This window comes from Abramis brama (assembly GCF_963993115.1).
Source record: "Abramis brama genome assembly, chromosome: 1".
NCBI classification, from domain to species: domain Eukaryota; kingdom Metazoa; phylum Chordata; class Actinopteri; order Cypriniformes; family Leuciscidae; genus Abramis; species Abramis brama.
The window spans coordinates 61729056-61750236 of NC_139963.1; the positions used below are offsets into that span (position 1 = coordinate 61729056).

The 21181-nt window shown below is 37.7% G+C and overlaps 1 protein-coding gene and 2 long non-coding RNA genes across 4 annotated transcripts in view; 1 reads left to right on the top strand and 2 right to left on the bottom strand.

The window, feature by feature from the left end:
* LOC311078154 (uncharacterized protein) overlaps positions 1–21181 on the top strand; it is a 73698-nt gene that overhangs the window by 23441 nt on the left and 29076 nt on the right. The window lies entirely within an intron of this gene.
* LOC311078245 lies at positions 13730–18324 on the bottom strand. Of its 2 annotated transcripts, none has more exons than XR_014605091.1 (8): positions 17983–18324; positions 17432–17493; positions 17122–17188; positions 16758–16806; positions 16326–16475; positions 16014–16128; positions 14465–14741; positions 13730–13927 (listed from the first exon to the last, which is right to left on the bottom strand). It is a non-coding gene; the product is annotated as an uncharacterized lncRNA (long non-coding RNA). The 2 variants fall into 2 exon arrangements; XR_014605092.1 differs by having other exon boundaries at positions 16735–16806.
* Positions 18759–20639, bottom strand: LOC311078263. Its single transcript, XR_014605101.1, has 2 exons — positions 19618–20639; positions 18759–19540 (listed from the first exon to the last, which is right to left on the bottom strand). It is a non-coding gene; the product is annotated as an uncharacterized lncRNA (long non-coding RNA).

Consider the following 21181-nt stretch of genomic DNA (forward strand, 5'->3'; position numbering starts at 1 on the left):
ACACCTTTTTAATGTAATACTTAAAACGTTTTTAAGGCATAATTTGGTTGTTGACTATAGTAGTGTTGATGATGAAACGTGTTGAGTTAGGCTAGCGCTTTTTGCCCCTCTCTGGTATTATAGTGTTTCAAGATGGCGGAACGACACGGAAGCCTCCTTGGACTTACCCGCCCCAGTGTAAATAAAGATAAGAAATGTTTCGCTTACGAGGATAAGTCAGATCATTGGCAGAGGTCATTTTACACCCATGAGGACATATTTTATGAATACAGACAATGATTTTAGCTAATAAAATAAAACATTTTCAACGAGCGAATCTACACATGAGAGGCCTTCAGAAGTCATAACTCCAGGGGTCAACGGCTTAGGCCCATTGGTTTCGGTATTTGTAAAAATCAAATACTGTATTACACTTTTCAAAGTTACAATAAAAAGACCTGTTGTGTTCTGACACAAGGCCATTAACTTGTTTTTATAAATGTATTTTGCTTATTTCTACAAATATCGACCTGAAAAATGAAAATCAGAAAAAACAGAAAAAACATTGTTTTAAAATACAACTAAACCATGATAATGTTTAGTTTAGATGTTGATGACTAAGCTTCTGGCATATAGTGCAACCACGCAACAAGAAATCTAATATTGGTGTAATCTTTGCGAGGTCTCACTCACGACACACAACTTTGTAAATAAAATAAAAAATATTATGGAAGTCATTGTACTGTAATTTAACCATATTTTATTTATTAATATTATGGCTTCATGTTGATTTAAAGTTTTTAATTGTTATTAACAAATACCTTTTAACATCCGGCACAAAATGAAAGAGATGTATTATTTGAAAAAAAAAAAAAAAAAAAATGGAATGTTCACAATCACTATGTGTCAAAAACAGTATGTGTGTAAATAGTTGTGCAAAGTTCCACACCCTATGGACTAACACATAAATAAATATATATAACATACACAAAACATTTCTTAACTAAGCAACTGTTTCTTAAATTATCAGACACTCACCGCACTGATGTTAACATCACCATATATTGTGTTTTCTACCATGATTGTAGTAACTATTGTCCCACCATTCTTCTGGGCAACTGTTAAGTTAAGCTGATTAGGGTTCTGAATTAATGGCTGTCCGAATGTTGTAGAAATATTACGCTGTCGTCGTTGTGGAAGGTTGTTAGGCTGTTGATTTGTCATGTTTCCAGAATGTGTTTGAACGCACCTTTCAGAATTGGCCTCTTGCACCAGTAACTCCAGCCGAGCTTGCCAAAAGTGGTTTCCACTACCTTGGCCAGGGCGACAGAGTGGCTTGCTTCAGTTGTGGAGGCCAGCTTAGCAACTGGGAACCGGGAGATCGTGCAGTATCAGAACACCAGAGGCATTACCCCCACTGCCGCTTTGTTCGAGATGACCGTGCAGATAATGTTAATGATAACATTTTATTCTTCTAACTGTTTGTCTTTGGTTAACACAGCAGGAGAAGAACAACAACAGGGAGGTTGGAAGACACAGTAGAGGAACTACAGAATAAATATGGAGAGAAAACAGCATTAAAAAGGATCAAGTCCATAGTGAAAAAAATCAGAAAAAAGAATATCAAACGTAGGAAAAGATGTATAATTTACTTTGTTAGTAGTCAATATGTTTCTCAATCTTCAATAAGCTTTACTATAATGTTTACATGGTTTTTGGTTGTGTATTTAATTGTTCATTTTTTAACAGATGGTGACGTTCAAACGCTGTGCGTTCAAACACATTCTGGAAACATGACAAATCAACAGCCTAACAACCTTCCACAACGACGACAGCGTAATATTTCTACAACATTCGGACAGCCATTAATTCAGAACCCTAATCAGCTTAACTTAACAGTTGCCCAGAAGAATGGTGGGACAATAGTTACTACAATCATGGTAGAAAACACAATATATGGTGATGTTAACATCAGTGCGGTGAGTGTCTGATAATTTAAGAAACAGTTGCTTAGTTAAGAAATGTTTTGTGTATGTTATATATATTTATTTATGTGTTAGTCCATAGGGTGTGGAACTTTGCACAACTATTTACACACATACTGTTTTTGACACATAGTGATTGTGAACATTCCATTTTTTTTTTTTTTTTTTTTCAAATAATACATCTCTTTCATTTTGTGCCGGATGTTAAAAGGTATTTGTTAATAACAATTAAAAACTTTAAATCAACATGAAGCCATAATATTAATAAATAAAATATGGTTAAATTACAGTACAATGACTTCCATAATATTTTTTATTTTATTTACAAAGTTGTGTGTCGTGAGTGAGACCTCGCAAAGATTACACCAATATTAGATTTCTTGTTGCGTGGTTGCACTATATGCCAGAAGCTTAGTCATCAACATCTAAACTAAACATTATCATGGTTTAGTTGTATTTTAAAACAATGTTTTTTCTGTTTTTTCTGATTTTCATTTTTCAGGTCGATATTTGTAGAAATAAGCAAAATACATTTATAAAAACAAGTTAATGGCCTTGTGTCAGAACACAACAGGTCTTTTTATTGTAACTTTGAAAAGTGTAATACAGTATTTGATTTTTACAAATACCGAAACCAATGGGCCTAAGCCGTTGACCCCTGGAGTTATGACTTCTGAAGGCCTCTCATGTGTAGATTCGCTCGTTGAAAATGTTTTATTTTATTAGCTAAAATCATTGTCTGTATTCATAAAATATGTCCTCATGGGTGTAAAATGACCTCTGCCAATGATCTGACTTATCCTCGTAAGCGAAACATTTCTTATCTTTATTTACACTGGGGCGGGTAAGTCCAAGGAGGCTTCCGTGTCGTTCCGCCATCTTGAAACACTATAATACCAGAGAGGGGCAAAAAGCGCTAGCCTAACTCAACACGTTTCATCATCAACACTACTATAGTCAACAACCAAATTATGCCTTAAAAACGTTTTAAGTATTACATTAAAAAGGTGTAATTGACAAAAATTGTAATTCTGAATTAAGTAATAATTATAACAAAAAGTTGAAATTACAATTATGACTATGCGTCATAATTATGAGATGAAAAGTTTAAATGATGATGTACTAAATTGAAATTATGATAGATAAAGTAAATATTCCATAGTGAAATTTTCTGAATTCTATATAATTGTATTTGTGAAAATGATTCAGTAGCCTACTGAAACAGCATTTATGAGTTTTTACGTATCTTCTGCTCGTTTCTGCAGTTCGTGTAGGCCTCTAAGACTTGTAGGCCTCTAAGACTATGGATAACTAAAAATGATTATTGAATAACTTGAATTTTGTTGACAATGTAAAAAAAAAAAAAAAAAAATGTCTTCTCATACCGGGAGTCGAACCCGGGCAGCCTGGATGAAAGCCAGGAATCCTAACCGCTAGACCATATGGGAGGCAATGATACTGCCCCGGCAAATTTGAAAGGTTGCACTGCACAGTACATTATAATGTAGGATCATACTTATGCCGAGCCACGGGAGAAGGAATCGTTAACGCCTAAAAGCTAACATTTAATTTATCGGTATGTAAATAAATATCAGGATAGCTTTTCCCCATGTGGAAAGATCTAATGAAGGAGAAAGACTTTGAAAGGGAAGTTGCCTGATTTCTTCTCGACAGGCAAGTCAAAGGTATGGTCTAAATTACAAGCTTTTTTCATTGCTTGGTTGTGTAAATCATTATATAGCTGGCATAACAGTACAAAAACATGTATCGTTAAACTCAATGAAGCGCTATTGGAAGCCATGTTGTCATAGCTTTTGACACATTAGGCTACCGCAGTTGCAACACGCATTTGAAAAAGCGAGTAGATGGGAGAACCACTAGATGGGAGAAATTCTTTTGGGAGAACTAACTTGTAGTTGGGTCTTTAACAAAAAAAAAAAAAAAAAAAAAAAGCCTCCACAATCGAGGAGGTCAAAGGGCATGCTTCCTGTATCATCAGCTCTCCCCAAAGTCTATTCATGCGGCCAGCAGACAGATTTTAAACACCGATTTTACACTTCTACATATATTTTGAGTAGATAACCGATAGTATATTCTCAGTAAAGGGTTTCACCCTGTGTGATTCCATACTGATTAAGGATAGTTCGGGGAATACAAGTTAAAATGATCTTATACGATCGTATACTTATACTTTGAATTATGACTGATAAAATTAAATATTCGCTCAAGACCAACTTTACTTATGCCGGGTCAGTGATTTTGCAGATGATACAACTTAGTCTAAATAAGAGCAATGTGGAGTCCTCGGATTTCTTAAAAACAACACAACAACAAAACATTGTGACAAACTTTGACAACATGTTGTATGGACAAAAGATCTAAGATGACCAAGCACAGTTTTTCAACAATCAACAACTAAACGCTGTTTAGTAAAAATTCTACTTTAGGTTACCGTTAAACAAAATCATTACAGTAATCTTCTAAGAAAATAAATAGAAGATATGATTTTAATAAAACTTTAAAGATTTCTTTTAATTTTAAAATACCTTATTTAAACTTGTATGATTATGCTTTTAAATGAATTTAGTATAAACTCTGGATGTATTCTGTAAAAGGCGTTAGCAGACTAGATTTACTGTGACATTGTCCCCCGAGACTCATCTGGTCTGATACCCTGTTTCCTGAAGCTTCAGATCACACTGTGGTTTATCTCTGAAGGATCTGGGGCTGTAAGGTGTTTTTGTTTATATATTTATTTAGCTAAAACTTTGTTTACATTTTAGTAACATATGTTATTAATAATAATAATTTAATTTAAAATAGAGATTAGTTTATTTTTTAGAACCGTGTGTGTGCACAAAATGATATTAAATGATTTATTTATTTGTTTATTTCATTTTGAAAATGTACAAATGTAGTTTTCTGTGTTTAGGTGTACGGTACAAAATTCATTATAGCTATGGAAAGCCCCCACCATAAAAATTGAAACCCCGCATGGACAAAAAAAATGCTGATTGAATCTTTTCATATAAATGAGATTTAAAACGACTAAAAAGTACAGTTTTTCTACAATCTAAAGTTTTTGAACAGACAGACATTGTTTAATAACAATTATACTTTAGGTCACCATTAAACAAAATCATTAAAGTAATCTTCTAAAAGATAAATAGAAGATATGAATGTATTCAAACTTTAAAGATTTTATTTAAACAGTCTTTTAATTTTAAAAGATCATATTTAAACTTTTACGATTATGTTTTGAAATAAATTCAGAAAGATGACGGCACGCTAATTTACCAGAACCTGTCACAGACACACACACACACACACACACACACACACACACACACACACACACACACACACACAAACATACCATTTGTCTGGTGCTTCATGAAATCTTCAGTCAGCAGACTTAGATGAATTTTATTTTTATCTAAAACTGAAATTTCAGTAGATTTTTATTTTTATTTTTTTATATACTTTTAAAGAACAGAATGTTTTTCAACTTTAGTTAAATTAGCAAGATAACCATTTTAATGTATACCCTTTTTTATGTAATATGATTTTTATTCTTTTGTTTATCAAAAACAATTGGATCAATAAGATATTTATTTTATAAGCATTTAATTATATACTTTTATAAAGAACTGAATGGTTTTCAACTTTAGTTAAATTAGCAAGATGGCTATTTTATTTTATACACTTATAGGCCTAAAGAACGGAATGTTTATGTAATATGATTTTTTTTTATTCTTTTGTTTATCTAAAACTGAATTAAATGGTTTCAGTAGATTTTTAGTAAGATATTATTGCATATTATTTGTGTGAAATATAAAACATGATTAGGGTAACTCTCTTTTTCTCACTTTCACTGTTACCTCAGGAATGTGGAGGGGGTCATGTCAGAGGACGCACACACACACACACACACACACACACACACACACACACACACACTACTCTGGCTGGAGAGGCATTCAGAAAAAACAGTGTTTTTGTTTTACAACTTTTAATAATGTATTGAATTTAAAAACATTATTACGACTTTTAATAAATGTATTAAATTTAATTAAAAAAAATAAAATAAAATAAAAACAACATTTTATAAAGATATCATTTAAACTTTGAAATAAATTTAGCCCTATTGTCTCATTCTGATCGCTGAATAAACCTAGCAGGAGAGAGAGAGAAACACTGACATTTATGTTATATTATTTTATAATCTTTTCATTTATACTTTAAACGAACGGTATGTTTTTTCAACCTTGGTTAAATTATTTTATAATCTTTTCATTTATACTTTTTAAAGAACAGTATGTTTTCAACTCTTTTTTTTGTGATAGGCTTTAGTATTTAGTAAAATCCTTATTCATTTTATTCTTTTGTTTCTCTAAAACTGAATTAAATGGTTTCAGTAGATTTTTGCTAAGATATTATTGTATATCATTTGTGTGAAATATAAAACATGATTAGGGACAACTCTCTTTTTTTTCACTTTTGCTGTTACCTCAGGAATGTGGAGGGGATCATATCAGATGCTGACACATTTCCTAACAGCACTTGTGATGCCATATACCCAGACATACACACACACATACACACAAACACATAACTGAACCGGACAACAAATTCAAACTTTCTGTCAAAAACAGATGTCTATCACAAACACAGAAAATACACCCAGCTTGTGTGCACAAGAGATAATGGGTGTGTGACACAGTCTTCAAACTTTCTGTTAAAACCACATGATCTACGACTAGCTAGGACAATAGGGCAAACCATAACAACAACATATGCCGGAAAGACACCGGTAGATAAAACTGTCAAAACACATGATCGAACGGTCAATATCACAATCCATATCCATATCTATACACGACAGAAAGGGCGGGACAGCTCAACGGTCAACCGGAAGGGCGGGGACCAGATGTCTTATCTGTGGGCGGGACCGGAAGTCATCAATCATTTTGACACATGGTATAGGGTTATAACTACTGTCAGACGTTACCAACTAAGTCCAAACGTCGAGCGAAGGGTTCATTATGATGACCATTACACTGACCTCGTACCTTATGCACACCAATGATGTTGACGCGATCTGGTCATCTACAGCTTTAAGATGGTATGAGCTTCTGGAGTCAGGATTTCATCCCAGTTATAGGAATTTCGATCTCTGTTCTGGTGACTGAGAAGAAGGCCTTAGGTTTCCATGATTTGGTTGGATGTTGCTTCTCAACTCTGAAAGGTACAGTGCTGGAAGTTGAGAGGGAAAAAGCTGGGATCGTTCCTCATCTCTGACCCCATGCCTAAGTCGGATATAAGCTACAGCAATCAGCTTCACTAAACCACTGAAAGTGCTCTTTTAACACAGACATTTAAAAGGACAGAAGGATGGATTTTCTGCTTCAAGTGATAGGACTAGCTGAGTGAACTTATATGTATATTGTCTTGATGTCTGTGTCGTTTTCTATAAATATTCAGATATAAGTGACTAAAAAAGCCATTTTAAAGTAGGGTAACACTTTAGAATACTGTTCCTTCATTAACGATTAATCACACAGGAACAAACGATTAACATTATTAACATTCTAGAACTACTATTAACTAACAAGAAACTCTGATTAACAAATTAGTAAGTAATCGCGCTCAGATGAATGTGGTAGTTCATTATTAGCTAATCAATAACTACTATTTTTTTTCATACCTCCCAGAGAACTACTACCTACAGGTCCATAATTAACATGAATAATGCATAATTTATAATAAAAGGTAATGGTAACCCACTAGTAATGACTCAAGTATTACTACATCTTTCTAAAGGAACTACTAATTATTTGGATCAGTATTCTAAAGTGAAAAACATGATAACAACCTAATATTGACTGAGTCATTGTAAGCTTTTGAGATTTTTGTAAGATTTTGAATAGTAATTCCTTCCAATGGATTTGGTAACACTTTAGTCATTACTAGTGTGTTCCCATGATCTTCACTTTAGAATACTGATCCAAATAATTAGTAGTTCCTTTAGAAAGATGTAGTAATACTTGAGTCATTACTATCCAAAACCTTACAAAAGCCTTAAAACTTACAATGACTTCAGTCAATATTAGGTATTTATCATGTTTTTCACTTTATACTACTGATCCAAATTATTATTAGTTCCTTTAGAAGGATGTAGTTACACTTGATTAATTACTAATGAGTTACCATTACCTTATTATATATTATGCATTATTAATATTAATTATGAACCTGTATATAGTAGTTCTTAGTAGTCTTCAGTGAGGTATGAAAAATAGTAGTTACTGATTAGCTAATAGTGAACTACCACATTCGACTGAACGCTATGACTTACTAATTCATTAAGCAGAGTTTCTTGTTAGTTAATAGTAGTTACTACAATGTTAATAGTGCATTACTCATTTGTTCCTGTGTAGTTATTCATTAATGAAGGAACAGTATTCTAGTGTTACCAAAAGTAGTTAAAACATCCGACTGGTAAAATTGTGTGTGCCTCCTCTATTTTAAAACCTGTATGTTTAGCAGTAACTACAAAGCTATTTGAGGAAAAAAATATGACTTATTTTCAATAAAAAATAAATAAAGACAAAAAAAGACTGATCAAGGACGTTCTTAATGATAACAGCACTAAACACTAGACAAGAGAGTCCATTACCACACTCTGAGCTACAGGGAAACGCTGAACATTTGGACACCGTGTTTCACAGTCTCTAGACACTTCCTCAATGTGGAATTGACTCTCTTTTGCAGCCTGTCTCTAGTGGCCAGTCGATGAACTGCAGTTTAAGTTACTTCTGTATCGGCTTCACAAGAGAGACCGGAAGGTTGCCGCCTTAAAGGTACATATCTTTTTTTCGGAGAGTGATTTCTATCAGGATGACTCTGAACCAGACAATGTGGAACCAGACGATTCAGACCAGGACTATGTCTTGGTCAATATTACAGAAAACAGGAGTACGTTTGGCAGTAACTGCAGAAGCTGCACCGATCCGTCTGTCGATCTCCCGTTCCGTCCTTCCCTCACTCGTGAACAAAACCCCAAGATACTTGAACTCCTCCACTTGAGGCAGGAACTCTCCACCAACCTGAAGTGGGCAAGCCACCCTTTTCCGACTGAGAACCATGGCCTCGGATTTGGAGGCGCTGATTCTCATCCCAGACGCTTCACACTCGGCTGCATACCGTCCCAGTGCATGCTGAAGTTCCTGGTCTGAAGGGGCCAGCACGACAACATCATCCGCAAAGAGCAGAGAAAAAAACGTGTAGTCCCTGACACCTGACACCCTCCGGCCCCTATAAAATTTATAGAATTTGAATCCTATAAAAATTATGAACAGAATCGGCGACAAAGGGCAGCCCTGCCAGAGTCCAACATGCACTGGGAACAAGTGACTTACTGCCGGCAATGCGAACCAAGCTCCTGCTCCAGTCATACAGGGACCGGACAGTCCTTGGCAAAGGGCCCTGGACCCCATACTCCCAGAGCACCCTCCACAGGACGCCGTGAGGGACACAGTCGAATGCCTTCTCCAAATATATTACAACTGGAAAACAGTGCTGGTTATTCTCTCGATACTCGACCACGACGGAGTCCAAAGGCGTGGGCGAAGTAATAGGTGTATTAAATTGTATGAAATAATCCCGAAAAAAGCACAAACACGACAGAGATGCTGAGTTCAGCGGCTGGAATTAGCTGAGGTGACGTGACGCTAACAGACAGCAGACTAGGAATGGTGTATCGATATATGAAGTATCAATATATCGATACTGACGTCGAGTATCAAAAGTATCGATACTCAAATATATATATATATTGATACTACAATGTTTTTTTTGTCTATTTTTTGCCAGTGATTTTGTTTATTTGACAATAAAGCTAATGCGTACAATATGCATTGAACTGGATGAATAACCTATGTTAGTGAATAATTGTGTAGTAGAACCTCTTCCCTGCTCATCTGAACTGAACACACACAAATGCTGCAAGTCAGAACCAATCAATCACAGAGAGCGTTCACACACTGCCGATAATGCATTCAAACAGGGCTGTGTTTCCCAGAACAATGCTTAACAGAAGACTGAAAAAACTATGTTTGAGGCATTTCACAATAAACGAATTGTAGCCTACACAGTTTGTGCAATTACATTTTTTTTTTTATTAAATGTTAAAAGTTCATACTGATGTTCTATTCTGTAACTAATTTTAATATAAACATACACTGTCAGAATAAAAAGGTTGCATTTTATGGGTGCAACAGCCTGTCACTGGCAGTCCCTTATGAAAATGAACATTACAGTGACCATAGTTCAAATAGGCCTATAATATTTTGTAGATTTCCATGGTTACCACTACAAGTAAACATTTAACCGTGTGTAAATCAAAATAAAATCTAATAAATTCCAATTAAGGCGTATTGAATGTTAAAATGCCTTTCAAATATAATTTTAAGTGGGTATCATTACCCATTTTAATCTCAGTTATACAATAATGTAAGAAATTTTTAAATTTAAAAGTTCAGTTTAGAGGTATCGTATTGGTATCGGTATCAGCGATACTGGCCTTGAAAGTATCGGTATCGTATCGAAAACAAAATAAGTGGTATCGCCCATCCGTACAGCAGACAAACTGCTGATAGGCTGACATCAGCGGCAATCCACCTGTCACTCAAGTGGCCACGCCCTTAATTATGCAGAACTTTAAGGCTTAATGTCAATTAAACGGATGAGTTTTAAATATTTTTTTTTCTGCTGTAAAGTTGGGCATTTTAACATGGGGGATATATGGAATTGACTCTCTTTTGCAGCCTGTCTCTAGTGGCCAGTCGTTGAACTGCAGTTTAAGTTACTTCTGTATCGGCTTCACAAGAGAGACTGGAAGGTTGCCGCTTGATTGGCACCTTAAAGGTACATATTAGTATCTGTGTACAAAGGTACCTTTTGAAAAGGTTCTGGCCCAGTGACAGCTTTAGTACCGTTTTTACTAAGAGTGATTTCTATCAGGATGACTCTGAACAAGACTGTCGAAGTGGAAACAGACGATTCAGAACAGGACTATGTCTTGGTCAATATTACAGAAAACAGAAGTACGTTTGGCAGTAACAGCTATTTTAAGGGAAAAAATTTGTTTTTAATGATTTTTAAATAAAGAAAAATAAAAAAAAGAGGGGACCTAGGATGATAACAGCACTAAACACTAGACAAGAGAGTCCATTACCACACCCTGAGCTACAAGGAAATGCTGAACATTTCGACACCATGTTTCACTTCCTCAAATCTGGTTTAACCTATTCTGAGAACAGAACTTGTTATTGACGCAGAGCAGAGAAGAGGTAAGCTAGCAGTGATGGGGTTAGGCTATGTTATGTTGAGGTTAAAAAAAAATATCTTCCAAGCCATGGTAAAATAATATAAGTGATTACATTGTAACTTAATAACATGAGGTTTAAAACATCAGTCATATATGTCTGTTTGGGTTTGATTAGACAGGGGAAAATATTAAAACATGCTGTAATGTTAAACTATTAACAGTTTATGAACATTAAAATAAGAGGATATTTGTATATATCATACTGCAGATACATCTACTAATGATGCTTAAAGTTAGCATTAAATGAAAATTCATGTTTCTAAATGAATGATATTCATCTTATTGTGAATGTTTCATACATCCATAAAGAATAGAGCAGAATAAAGTGAGATATAAAAGAGTAGAATAGTCTTTATTGTCATTATACGCAGGTGCAATAAAACTCTACACAGCAAATTTACCAGTGTTAAATGAACACTGCTCAGTGTTTCTATAAGTCCAGAAATAAAGTAAATCTGGTCAGTAATAAGTGTGTCACGGAGTCACCAGATCCGCACGCTCCGCCCACTCGTTCCCTCTCCCCGGAAGTCTGATTCACCGCTCCTGCACATCATCACCGACTCACACTATAAAGAGACACTTCCCTAGTGATGGCAAAATGAGGCTTCCTGAACCACTGAGACCTCGCAGCCCATTGCTTCACTCAAAGGGTCGAAGCTTCATTCAGCATTGCTCACTAGTGACACCTAGCGACTGTGCAAAGAAACAGCAGACAGATAAATCAATACTGAACCAATGACCTGAGCAGACATTTGCCTGGGTATAAAATGGGACTGGGGATATAGAGGAGCAAACTGCAACACTGCAGGTTGGGGTCGGTGAAGGAAGGATTACAAATGATTTTTATTGAGGAACAGAATCTTTTCAAGTGTGTTGGGGTGTAGACGATTCCTCTTCTTGGACAAAACCTCTCCAGCCTTGGAAAAGATCCTTTCGCATGGAACAGAGGATGCAGGGGAACATAAAAACACCAGTGCCAGCTGATATAAATGAGGAGACTGATGCTTATGTTGAGCCCAATATACCAACGCATTCTCATCCTAGGGCGTCATATACTGACGCTTTTGACATTTCGTCTACATCGAACGCACATGGCACCCTTTAGCGTCAGTATGAGAAGCACAGAGCTTTGTTCGGTTATGGGTAGGTTTAGGTCTGGGGTAGGGCTAGGGTTAGACTGCTAGGAGGCGCCTTCTGGCCCATATCTATCTGCGTCTCATATTGATGCTAAAGGGTGCCATGTGCGTTCGATGTAGACGAAATGTCAAAAGCGTCAGTATATGATGCCTTGGGATGAGAACGGGCTGAATATACTAGTGGATCCTCAGATCTTGTGAGATTCACTTCTGATAAATATCGGTCCACTTCTACAGTAGCATCTGCTGTTGCACTTGAGCTCCTTCTACTGTGATCAACCGTGCTGTCCAGCAGAGGCCAAAGGTCACCTAATAATAAAGGTACAAAGTTAAAAAAAAATCCATTAACAATGGTTCACAGTACTAATCACTAATGTGAACATTCACACAACAAAGGCATACACTACTTACTGTTGTTTGTAGATTGCCCTGCTTCTGAAGAGGCTGGCAGCTGAGCTGGGGGTGTGTTGGTGGAAGCAGAATGGAGACCAGAACTTCTGATTACAGAAGCACATTCAGATTTTAATCTTGAAACCGCTTCTTGCAGTTTCCCTTAACTTAAGAATCCCAGTGTTTTGAATCTGGGATCCAATAACGTGGGTACCCAGACAGCAAACTGACTACGAAACGCATCCGCCGCGGAGGTACAGTGAACTCCGGAACGGATCCAGAAAACGGATCCGAAACTGCGTCCACTTGCACACCGCGCCGGATACGCCGCGGTGGCGGCTCGCGGATCCGGTCCGACACCGCTGCGGTCCCTTTGCGTATCCGTACATAAATGGGTGCATCCGCCCCGGCTTCGCTTTGGATCCGCGAATGAGCCGCATATCCGCTCCGGGTCCGTTTTGGACCCGGTCATATGAGCATCGTATCCGGCCCGGGACCGTTTTGGACCCGTTCATTAAATTTCGTCTGCAATGCCACTTTTTTCCCCACACTGCCTTATTATCTGGCCAAAACTATAGCTACAGATATATTTAAAATCTAATGGTGGACGAACATTAGATAGACTGGATTGCTCTATAAAAGCTTGAATAGTTATGTATCTGCCTTTATTAATATGAATAAAACATGAAATCATTAAACATTAATATTTTTTAGCCAACTAACAATAACAAAATAGGTTATTACAGACTATAAATGTATTTAATAATTTTTTTAAATAGTTTTATTCATGTATACATTGAATAGACATTACAGAAAAAAATGAAATCAACCATGAATTGTACCAAGAACATCATTTTATTTAGTGAAAAACATTACACTAAAATGATAAAGTATTTTTTTTCACTACTGCTGGGTCAAGGTTTGCTGACAGGGGGGACGGCTCCTTGAGCTTCCCCTATCTGATGCCAGGTTGAACCACCGGATTACATGTTTTGTAATGTCGTCATCGGTGGCGGCACGGGAGACATGGCTCTTTCTCACAGCACCTGTAATACATAAGCAGATTTTCATTACATGTCATGAAATCACATTGAAGCTACCAGGTTGTTGTTTTTTAGAGGATAGACATAATTCTTTTTTTAACTTAAAATAATGTCAAGTCGTAACAGGGTGAAAGGCACTTCTGCCTCCGCTTTGCGGTCCTTTATAACCACGCTATGTAAGATTGCCAGATCGGGTCGCGTTTCTGTAGTTCTAATGAGACATAAGAAAACTACAGACTTTAATAGACTCCCTAAAGAATTTGGCACAAACACAAACAGAAGCTCAACTAAAATGATTAAGTGATTATAATTTTAACCATTATACAGCGTGACAAAAAAAATTAAGTGTTCCTTGAATAAAACTTGAATGCCCATAAGTTTAGTTGACTAAAAAAAGAACTAAACAAAAACAGGATAAGGTTGACTAAATATGATAAAAGTTAAATAGTAAATTTGACACAGGACTAAGCATGCATAAAAATAAAAAAGCTGACAAAATAAACTCCATTTGAGTCTTGTATCTAATGAGGTATTGCTCACCAGAGCAGGCAATACTGTCTGATCCACATCTTCCCCACTGCCAGGTAGGTCTGTAGACCCTGCTTGCAGAAGGGGTTTGCTCTTCTGCTGGTCTCTGTGAACAGTGAGGCGGTGAAATGGGTGGAGGTGGAGCAGCTGTGCCGCTACTTAGGATAAAAGGTGGTGGTGCGATAACAGGAGCTGATGGTTGTGTTAGTTGTGTAGGTTGTGTTAGAGTTTGCCTCTCTTTTTATAAGCATCTTCCTCCTCGCTCTCATCAGAGTCTCCCAAGAAATGACTATAAATTAGGGTGGAAAAAAACAAGCAGTAAACATCTTATTAATTACTCTTATTAATAATAATAATAAATGTAAAGCCTTCCTGTAGCTCAAACAGTAGAGTGTTGGCGCTTGCAATGCTAAGGTCATGGATTTGATTCCCAGGTAAAGCAAGAACTGATAGGAATGTAAATGTGTACCTTAAAATGCAATGTAAGTTGCTTTGGGTAAAAACATCTGCCAAATGCATAAATGTAAATGTAATTACATAAACATTTTCACTGGCCTAAGAACTTAAAGGGTTAGTTCACCCAAAAATGAAAATTATGTCATTAATGACTCACCCTCATGTCGTTCCAAGCCCGTAAGACCTCCGTTCATCTTCGGAACACAGTTTAAGATATTTTAGATTTAGTCCGAGAGCTTTCTGTTCCTCCATTGAAAGTCAATGGACGGTATACTGTTCACGTCCAGAAAGGCAATACAGACATCATCAGAGTAGTCCATGTGACATCAGTGGCTCAATCTTAAGTTTATCAAGCGACGAGAAAACTTTTTGTGCGCAAAAAGTAAACAAAAATAACGACTTTATTCCACTATTCATTTCCTTCTCTCTGTGCCTCGAGTGAGTTCGCGTAGTGTAATAGCGTAGCGCGTCTGTGTTGTACGTCACACGCATCACACATGACCAGCGTCGGCCAATAGTGAGCCTACGTGTGACGTACAACACAGACGCGCTACGCTATTACACTACGCGAACTCACTCGAGGCACAGAGAGAAGGAAATGAATAGTGGAATAAAGTCGTTATTTTTGTTTACTTTTTGCGCACAAAAAGTTTTCTCGTCGCTTGATAAACTTAAGATTGAGCCACTGATGTCACATGGACTACTTTGATGATGTCTGTATTGCCTTTCTGGACGTGAACAGTATACCGTCCATTGACTTTCAATGGAGGAACAGAAAGCTCTCGGACTAAATCTAAAATATCTCAAACTGTGTTCCGAAGATGAACGGAGGTCTTACGGGCTTGGAACGACATGAGGGTGAGTCATTAATGACATAATTTTAATTTTTGGGTGAACTAACCCTTTAAGTTGTAAATCAATGTAATTGGTTGAGAATGGTTTCTCTGAGAAACCAGAAAACATACTGTCCATTTAACTATTTCAGCTGGCTTTACGTGTGGTGGTTGTCGGGTTCATCATATCCTAACACTGAATTATGTTTTTGAGAAAATATAGAGGCCAAAAGGTTAATGTAAAATATAAAGGATAATATACGTATACTAACTTCAGCTTTGGCCTTCTTTTTGGCCGAATCTCCTCCTCTTCCTCTTCAGACTGTAGATCTGATGTGTTGCAATTTAGAGCTTTCTTCAAGAGTTGTCGTGCCACAAAGTAGTCATCTAAAAAATAAATAGCCTACATGTTAAACTTCAGTAGACCTTCAAATTAATAGAGTAAAAAAGAACAGATCTATAGACAACAGAACAATATCAGAATGTAATTAAAAGGATTTTCTTCCCATATAACATATTGGCAAAATACTTTGATATTTGCTTACAAAAGCCATTTAGATTAGCATATGTGGAAAATAGCATACCACATGATTTAATAACTCTGGCATCATATTTTTTCCAGTCAGGTCCAGGTTCCTCAGAATTTTTCACTGCCCCGTTCACTCTCTCATCATTTTTGTAGTTTGGCCAATAGGTAACTCCATCACTGTTCCAATTTTGTGGCACCAAATATCCTTAAACGAGAAGGAAGTAACAAACAGCACCAGATAAATTTAACTTCCTGTTTCAAGAACAGGTCAGTACGTCTACCTTGGGTTATTTCACCAAGTGCATGGTGTAACTGCATATGGGTCACTTTTAAATTAAAGAAGCTGGTCCAAAAAATAAAAGAAATTCAGATATGGTCAACAAATCGGAATTGGGCATCAAGACCTGCAGTATAAATGTGGCCTTATTCAACTCAATTGAATCAACAATGAACTGTCAACTTACAGTGAAGTTGCTGAAGGACTTACTGTCTTAAGGTGGAGCTGGAGACAGGTACAGTTTTTCTATTCATTTTATCTAAAAGAAACGTAACAGAAACACAAAATACACATTTCAACTAGTGAGTTGTGGAAAATAACCAAAATTTTTAGTGTTTTCAAAAGTAATTATACAGCAGGGCTCGACAATAAGGACTGCCTGATGGCCCGGGGCCAGCGTGAAAGACACTTGGGCCAGTTGCAGGAACTTTCACCTGCCCCATTGGGCCAGTGCTGCATCTTCAAGTTGATAATTTGCAAATTGCCTTGACAATTTAAATGCTGTAGTGTGGACCAGTGTCAGAATTTTACAACATATCTGGCTAAATCAAGTTGGAACAGTATTAAATCTTACTTTACTCTGATGTCAGGAAAAGATGAAACTCCAAAATAAGACTGGTGGCACTTGAACGAACTGTAAGCTGCAACAGAACACAAACACACACACACACACACACACACACACAGTATCTTAATATGATATGAAATAATTATCTGAAACAACATTACATGGGGAGGTGGTGGAGAATATATTTGTCATGATATAAACAAAAATGGACTCAAACTAACCAAACCAGTACAGTATTAAATGCTGTAGTGTGGACCAGTGTCAGTATTTGACAAAATATTTGGCTAAATCAAGTTGGAACAGTATTAAATCTTACTTTACTCTGATGTCAGGAAAAGATGAAACTCCAAAATAAGACTGGTGGCACTTGAACGTAAGCTGCAACAGAACACACACACACACACACACACACACACACACACACACACACAGTATCATATAATATTAATTATTTTTTTGAAACAACATTACATGGGGAGGTGGAACTGTCAAAATGTAAACAAAAATGGACATGTTATACCAGAAATTCAGTGAAAAAAGTAAGTTAGGTAACGTTAGGCCTAACATGATAATATCTTGCCTGACATTTTAACAATACGCGCTCAGGGTGTAATAAAAATCCGGACAGCTAACGTTAATTAAATCACCTAACCTCCCAGAGAGAAAGAATATACCATCCAAATAGCTTTTTTCTCAAAGTTATTAATTATCAAATACATTTTTACTCAAATCTACGCTAATGACAATTTGCTAACTTGGTTTGCCACAATCATTTCAGAAATAAAATCATCGGTATGTTGAACGGTATGAACGGTAATGTTTTACAGCTGTAACTGTACAAATAAAGCATATTTTAACCATTCTTACCGTGCTCCGTGCTTGTCGACCTGCCGGTTGTAGCTTTTCCACAGTGCGGAGAATGATTCAGTGACGATGGCGACAGTTGAAATTAGGCGCGTTTGGTCAGCGGGTCCGCCCAGCGTCTGTAGCGAGTCCGCGAGGTGACAGTGCGTCAGGAGGCGGGGCACATGTTAAGGCGCGTCCGAAGTGCGGATCTGTATGTGATCCGTTCTGGGTCCGCCGATTAAAACCGCAGGCGGGGCCGATCCTGGAGGCGGGGCTGATCCTGTTAGCGCAGCGAAAACGAATCTGACAGTCAGGCGGATCTGGCGGCTTGAGGGCGGGTCCGCCACGGACTCCTTTGCTGTGTGGGTAGGCAATGCGTAGCGGTGACCGGTCAAAGTCCTAAAGTCTTCAGACAATGGCCGTTTTTAACTTAGTTTTTGCAACGAATTGTAGCGTTTCATAACTGCAGGATGTTTTACTTACAGCAGTCTTAGCATATTGACATCATGAGCCAAGTAATATTGTTCAACACCAATTACTAGTTTGCACATTAACATTCTCATGCATCTCAAAAAAGATCAATTTAATTATTTATGTCCAGAGTTCAGATAGCTTTACTGCTTGAAAGTCTTTGTAAATGTAGCCAGTGGCGTCAGGTACTGAGGGAACTGTATGAAACTATTATATAACGTTCGACTACGCCACCCGGTATATACCGGGAACTATCAGCCCCAAATCAGGGAGCGCACAGGTTCGTTACCAAAAGAAATGGGTAAGCAGAGAGATAGGCCAGGGAATATCAATGATGAGGCAGTTTTATTCAAATACAAAATTTAAAACCATCAATACATTAATCTATCAAGGGCTCAATATTCACATGTCAAAAAGAAAAGGAAAACAAACACCACTTTACAAAACTTCAAAATAAAGAAATAAATACAAAAATACAAATACACAAGAAAGCTTAATTAGGAGGGAGATGGCCTGCTGTGACCCTCAATTCACACAACACACTTAATATCCACACACACCCGCTCTGGTGAAGTCAGGTCACTCAAACACAGCACTCAATGTAAACCCCGTTAAACAGCAGCTATAAACCCCTCCTCAATACACTTTCTTCGTCACGTTGTTTACGAGAAAAAAAGAAAGGACACCGTCAGTTCACAAACATTAAATAAATAAAAATACACAAACAAAACATAAACTAATTAAACTTAAACAAAGAAAAATAAATTACATACAAAATACGCAAAAATGAGCACAAGACAAAAATAAAGAAATCTAAATTAAAATTCGAAACAAACCAAAAGACACATCAAAATAAAACAAACATGCCACGATCGGCCGCACACACACTCAAAGAGCAGAACAAGTCAGCGAGGAAACAGCCGCGCTTCCACGTTAATTCGCACACTGCGGCGAGGAATCGTCCCAGCTCGCTGTTATGCAAGTTCAAGTTCGCTCCAACGAAAAGACGACAAAACTAAGCCCAGGCAAGACAGCAGTGCGTTACGTCAACAGACGCGCATCTCTTCCCGCAATATAGAGGTGAAACCCTTGCTCTCGTCACTCAAATCTGTCGAACATGAAACAGAAAAAATTACTAATAAAACAATAAAAGGGACAAACCACGCGAATGGCTCTCATACATACCGGAAACGTTCTCAGCGCAGCACTATGCGTGTTCGCTGGCCTCAACATACCGCCGGTTGCTCGTCAATGAACTACACAGACTCAAAATAGTAAATACACATTCCATTGATGAAAATCCTCAAAACAGACGTAGGTTACCAACCTCAAAGCCCGGGGCAGACTGTGCACGGCCGCACAGAGCCGAGACAGCACTTCATACTCTCCATTCATAAATGGCGGCCTCCGTAAAGGGGCGGTACGGGTGTCGACGACGCATCCCAAGTGACAAACAACCTCCCCATTTTATACCATGACACCAGACTGTTGATAGGTTCAATGGTTTCACATGACACTGGCCAATAATCAACACAGATACACTTCACCCTGCTACATTCCACCCCCACATTATGAATCGTCGCCCCGACGATTAGTCCCCAGCCCCAAGAGACTCACCTCTGCCGTGGGTCCCAGCAAACACTAAGGGGGAACCTTATTATGAGTCTTCTTGCCATGACGGCTATACAACGAAAAACACAAATGAGATACTTGTTACAAGTACTCTGCCATGACGGCCACACGACGAGGAACAAGTGATACACAAGTTCTCAGCTACGACAGCTACACAAGAAACACGAATGAGATACTTGTTACAAGTACTCTGCCATGGCGGCTATACGACGAGGAACAAGTGATACACAAGTTCTCAGCTATGACAGCTACACAACGGGAAACACGAGACACTGGTTACAGTGCTCTGCCATGACGGCTATACGACGAGGAACAAGTGATACACAAGTTCTCAGCTATGACAGCTACACAACGGGAAACACGAGACACTGGTTAGTGCTCTGCCATGACGGCCACACAACGGGAAACACGAGACACTGGTTACAGTGCTCTGCCATGACGGCTATACGATGAGGAACAAGTGATACACAAGTTCTCAGCTATGACAGCTACACAACGGGAAACACGAGACACTGGTTACAGTGCTCTGCCATGACGGCTATACGACGAGGAACAAGTGATACACAAGTTCTATACGATGAGGAACAAGTGATACACAAGTTCTCAGCTATGACAGCTACACAACGAGAAACACGAGACACTGGTTACAGTGCTCTGCCATGACGGCCACACAACGGGAAACACGAGACACTGATTACAGTGCTCTGCCATGACGGCTACATATGACTGAGAACAGCCAAATAATTCCCGCAATGCAAATATAACTAGTGCAATCCCCCCGTTCAACACTAGGGCGAAGCCTAATCTCTTCCCATGCTTCCATTGCTACACACTTACCACATGCAGAGGGAGTCACCAACAGAGGGGACTTACAAACACACTGCTGCCTTGCCTTTAGAAAAAAAAGAAAAGAGAAAACAAGGAAAAAAAAGAGAAAAAAAGAAAAACAAAAAGAAATTAAACTTCAAACATACAATGTACCAACAGTAAAAAAATATATAAAATATTGCCTCAAGTAGCCTACTCCCAGACCCACTTCTCAAAATAAGCTCACCCAAAATATGGAAACCCTGCCGACACTACGCCAAATGTAGCCAGTGGCGTCAGGTACTGAGGG